Source organism: Cryptomeria japonica, chromosome 7 (assembly GCF_030272615.1).
Source record: "Cryptomeria japonica chromosome 7, Sugi_1.0, whole genome shotgun sequence".
NCBI classification, from domain to species: domain Eukaryota; kingdom Viridiplantae; phylum Streptophyta; class Pinopsida; order Cupressales; family Cupressaceae; genus Cryptomeria; species Cryptomeria japonica.
In genome coordinates, this window is record NC_081411.1 from 29,896,459 (window position 1) to 29,902,292 (window position 5,834).

General features: G+C 36.4%; 1 pseudogene; it reads right to left on the reverse strand.

Annotated features, from left to right (window-relative positions):
• Positions 1-2,422: 2,422 nt before the first annotated feature.
• Positions 2,423-4,457, reverse strand: LOC131078146 (auxin-responsive protein IAA27-like; annotated as a pseudogene).
• Between the last annotated feature and the right edge of the window lie 1,377 nt (positions 4,458-5,834).

A 5,834-nucleotide genomic window follows, 5' to 3' on the forward strand; every position in this document is an offset into this window, starting at 1 on the left:
ACACTTGAATCGTGCTCAATCGAAGTAGTTTGTTAATTTGTAAGACTAAGTGTGAGATTTGATATTTGGTAGGATTCGTAATCCAAACCACTAGCTTCTTGCTGATTGTAGGAACGCCTTGTGTGGTCGACTGGAGAACACTTTGAGTCCTTAATCTTCAATTATCATTGTGTCTTGGATATGTACCTTCGTAGTAGTGTCCTTGATCTTTGATGCATTGAACACCATTATATTACCTTAGAAGATCGCACTAATTTCAATTGAGTTGTTATCTTATGGCAAAATTGAAGTTGGTTGAGTCTTGCCAAATCTCGTCCATACTAAGTCATTCCTAGGGTTAGGCTAGATTAGACCTCTTTAAACCCTATCTTTTGCTATTTTTTTTTGAAAGTTCCTTTTAGTTTAGTAAAATCTTCGAGCTTTAGAATGCGTAAGACCCCTTGGAGGAAACAGCAAATCACATCATACCACTAAAAGCTTGTCCACACGTAGAGACCCTACTAAAAGAACCTTGGAGTCTACCTGACTGATCCTTTTTGCAGATCTTCAGCAGTTAGAGACTATTTTCTCAAGAGAGGATAAGATGCCTTTAGGTATTTTATTCTGTGTATGATTGTGTATAAAATACACGTCAACACAACACTTAACCAATTTCTGGCTTTCTCTGTCTGCTGTCAGACTTTCCGAAATTAGAAATATCTGCAAACGTCTGATCTTTGTCGCCTTGTCTGACTGACCCTGCCAATATTGACTTTCCAAAAATAGTAAGTTTTCCCAAAACCCTAACAGAAACCTCTAAAATCTAGGACAGAAGGCAGAAACCCTTAAAAGGGACAAAACAGACCCTAGACTTCATAGAACTCGCTTGACAGAAAAGTAGATCAACTCTAACTGACCCCCGAATATCCACAAAGCAGAGATATTGACGAGATTGCCACCAAAACACACAAAAACCAAGACCAAATGACCAAAAGGGCCTAAAAGCTAGGGGGGTCCCTATCTGGGATGGGGTGATGTGTGACTAGGTCACAACAAGGAAAAGAAAGTACCTTTTAGCAATTTGTTAAAGCATTCATTGATAAATTCCAACTCCATGGTGTTGTGGCAATCAGTATATGAAAAGAAATCCATGGTGTTTGTGTGCCAGAAGAGTTGAAATATCATAGCAGCCTATAGTAGTATTTTCCCACAGAAATGGAGTTGTTCTTAGTACAAAACTTGGTGGTACCTTTCCTTTCACGACAAGTATTGAAATTAAGTATAAGATGAAGGCTTGTCAAAAAAAAAAAAGAATGCAAAAAAAGGTGGAATATATGTTTTATCAATCTCAAACTCCATAACAACTGGCAAGATTGTAATTGGTGTGTATTGACACAACAAACTACTCTGTAGAACAATCAGAAGAGAGAATGGTGCCAAAATCTGCAAAGCAAATCATGAGGAAAGTAATATGAATTCTGTCAATTTACCACATATTGAAACCATGAATATCATGGCTATAAAAAAATCTTTCTTGCACAATTAGTACAGTCACAACCCAGTGCAGGAAAGGAAAAAGTTGGCCAGAAATTTTGACAGTTATTGCACGAACTATATCAAATCCTCCAGACCTAGCCAAGGAGAAAGAGCACCTATTTCATTCACATAAGAATCGTCAACTCTTAAGCAGATGGATCTCAAGACAGACATTGAAAGCAATTACCAAATTGCTATGTCCCATTTATTGTAGAGATGATAGTGCTATATCCTTAAAAGCACGTTGCCCAGGCCTATTTGTTTTGTAAGATTCTCTGATAATGGCATGAACTCCACTTCTACTGCTTAGAGTTTAAACCAGTAACTGATTTAAAAATAAATTTGACAAAATGCTTACACATATTTCTTAGGGTTTCCATGTACAAATGGCATAACCTAGAGTAACATTAGAATCAGTCTTCTCCCTAGCCATCTCTTATGTAGTTAGATTAAAACTAAACCCAGAATGTTTGTTATGATGTTGCTTACACGCTATTTTGTTTAAACAATAATGAATAAGGATTTACAGTGGAATTTGAGAAGACTATTTTCAGAATGAATGTATCATGTTTATGTAAATTGATGCTTGTGACATGCATATAAGAAGTTATACCAGATGTGAAGATTGTAGTATGTGTTTTTAATAGTAGATTTTTCAAAACTTTTCTTCCAATAAAAAAAGTCATATTATGCAAATAGATTGACATTTACTATTATATTTATAAGAGTTTCTATATAGATTTATATTTCAATATAACTAATTTAAAAATGTTAAAATAATTTAACTCTTACCTTTATTTTCCTATTGGCATACACCTTGAACCTCATACAGGTACAAGTGCTAGTAATAAAGCAGTCAAGTTCAGAACTGCAAAGAGTTTTTGAGAGTTACTACATTTCTCTCATAACATGTTGAAAATGATGATACACTTCAATCCTACCGCAGATATCAAAGTAGAAATAGCTCCTTCGATAGTGAAATGGAATGCCCATGATCTTTACCTAAAATGAAACCATTCCTCTCCCTCAAGGAACTAGAATGATACTCTGGAGATGTGCAGATGCAGAACTTGCCCTATGGAATTGTCTTATCAAACAAAGCATTTCAGCTCCTACCTAAACAAGAAAATAGACACTGCCCTAATTTTATGACCTCCCTGATAACTTCAATTTTGAACTAAACAGAATCTACTTCTTAATCTGTGCATTCCATGTCACAATACCCACGTCTTGCGTTAAGTTCCACAAAAGGTAGCTTTCAATCGCACAGCTTCCCAAGTCACTCTACCTGACAGTGACCATTTGGGTGGGCAAACACCCTATATAATAATATATAGTAAGTCAGATATTCAAACATATGCATAGTATATTTCCTATATCATTCCCAATCTCCATTCTCAACCCAAGTCATCCCTCACAACAACCAGATACCAGGTCATGCACAAGATCTAGTTCCTGTTTTTGCATTTCTCCATGGCCCTGGGAGCTGCATGCAACATTCAAAGTAATTTCTAAGGCTAAAGCTTCCAGAGATAAATAAACTACATGAATAATAAACAACTAAAAAAGATTCAGAATAGAATAGGTAAATATTAGTCTTGCTACTGACAATAAAAGAATAATACTAGTACCTAGGCCAATTGCTTCTGATCCCTTCATGATTTGTAACCTTTTGCAAGAATCAATGAACATCCTGTAGTAAATAGGCAAGTCAGCAAAATATATAATCTATCCATGACTCCTGAACCACAGAGATGGAAGAACACAAATTTTTCAACAATACACAGAATGAACAAATCTTTGGTCCCTCTCTAAGATAAGACTTGTTGTATGACACGAAGTGAGTGAAGAATTTTTTCTCCTTAGATTTTGTAATTAGCACTATGGAATAATATCTATTCTGCTGAGATTGTTGATGATGGAGATTGGGGAAATAATTTAACTTAGGATAAATAAACAGCTGATGAAGAACAACTACACTCACTCCCATGGGACTCTCCGCAGAGCATCCAATCTCCATGCTTGTCCTCATATGTAAGCACATATTCTGAACCATGAAGAAGATCCATCGACTTTCTCTCACTTAGACCATCCCTGCCTGGTACTCCATTAGATCCACACTGACCTGAAAATCATAATATAGACCATATCTATTAAGACCTGAAAGTTCCCATATTTACTATGGGATGCAAAATTTTAAAATCAGTATAAGGAGAAATCCACCAATAGTAAAGCAACTGAACATCTTCTCCAGTGTAGTGGACAACTCCAGGTAGCAACTGTACAATTTCAAATCTACTTTCCTCATATAAGGAGCCCCATCCATGCTGACCTTAACATACAGAACACTTGATCTAGCCTTTCCTTCACTTTCATTAGATGTCTTCGTGTTAGCAGTCTATTCTTCCGAAAAGATCAAATTGGTGGCCAACCTACCACTTGAGCGCTACCAAATAAAACCAATCCCAGTTCTTACAACAGCTCCCAAAAAAATCCAATATAAGTCCACCAAAATTGGTCCCACAACCCTCAAACCAACACTCAAATTTTTTAGAAAGAAATTGAAATTGACTATTGGGTATGTTGGCCTTTAGTATAGAAAACTAGCCACAGAAAATTGTTTGATAAGAAAGGGAATGGATAATTATGTAGTCTTTGGCTATAGACGGGACTAAAATGCAATAAGATTGCCAGAATTAAGCCATGTGATAATACACAATTCTGGATGTATGAATAAGCGTAGAAAACTCCCATACATAAAAAATACATAATCGTATATAGTCAGTCAATTGTGGTTGAAGTTAGTCCCCGGAATTGTCATTAACATACTTGGCAGCAGGAGCCATTCCTGGGTCATTTGCAGAAGACATTTGATTCTTATTCGATCCATGATGAGGTTCAGTATGAAGCCTCTCTTGAGGCATCTTTGGCTATGCTATATCTTTAACACCAATGAAGCAGCACCATCCTTGACAGATTTTCCATTGATGTTAGTTCTGACAGGATGCCTAGAAGATGCAAATGGGCTCCCTGAGTGATCCACGTGTAATGTCCCTTGCCAATTCTGATGATGAATTTTAGACTTCTAGCCTTTTGAAGGAATTATGACAAACACTTTGCTTATGACTAACAGTAAACCTTAGATTTGGCTTAACATTAAGACCTTGTTTTTATAAATAACATGGCTTGCAAATCATAGAACAATGGTTTAGGGTGATAATGCAACTATGGTACTAATGACAATGGATTAGTATGCAGAAATAAAAATAACAATAGATTGTAATTAGGACAAACAGTTGGCATACATCATAAGACAATATCTAGATGACAAGAAACCTTATCACTCCTTCATTTGGAAAATAGGCCCATTACATCCAATCAATAAATGCCCCAACACCTGATACTTAAGTACTGATTTGTCTGAAGATATATGGCAGCCAACAATACATACAGAACTACTCAAAATATAATTAAATTGTAATGCCAAAGAACCTGGTATAAATCGCCTTGGTGAGACGATGAAGAAAACAAGCAATATCCTTTATCAAATGCCTCCAATATGCAAGATTGAACCTCCTTCTATGGCGTCCCTACTCCAGAAGGCCTCCAAACTGATTGGTCACAATGCTACATGATAGCGCCTTACTGATTTGCAGGTTCGACGGCTTATGCAATGTGATGTCACCCAAATCGATGGATTTCTTCTATGCTCAGGTCCGTCTGCTCAGACCACTGATTTGAGGTTGTATTGTCACCAAAGTTCATTCAAAATAGCCTCAATGGAATCGCCTTGTTCCCTAAGTGACATCGCTGCCTTCCAACTTGTGATTTACTGCATCAATAATGAGTAATTAGCCCAATCGAGGGTTTGGAGAAGTCTGCACCAATTCTGATATGTCTGCAATACAATTTTGATTTCACCTTCAAGACCCCAAAATAGCATCACCCTCCTCTTTAGATAATATCGTTGATCTCAAACTACGAAGACTTCTATTTATCATGTCCCAACACAAATCGTGGCAAATGAAGTCTGAAGCAAACTCTTCAAACTGATATAACTGATATAAAATCTCCAAATTAGCTCAATGTAAGAAGCTGAGTGCTCCTCACTCACCAAGCAACCCTTCAGAGGGTCTTTCACAACTCAACAAGAGATAACATAAACAACTGAGGCCCAACATGTCTTTCCTCTCTTCTATTTATCCATTACATAATACGTCACAATCACCTTCTAGAAGATAAGGTTAGGTACACTTTATATTATTTAATTAACATGTTATTTTAATGTACCTTTAATTTAATAATTAAATAAAATTAAC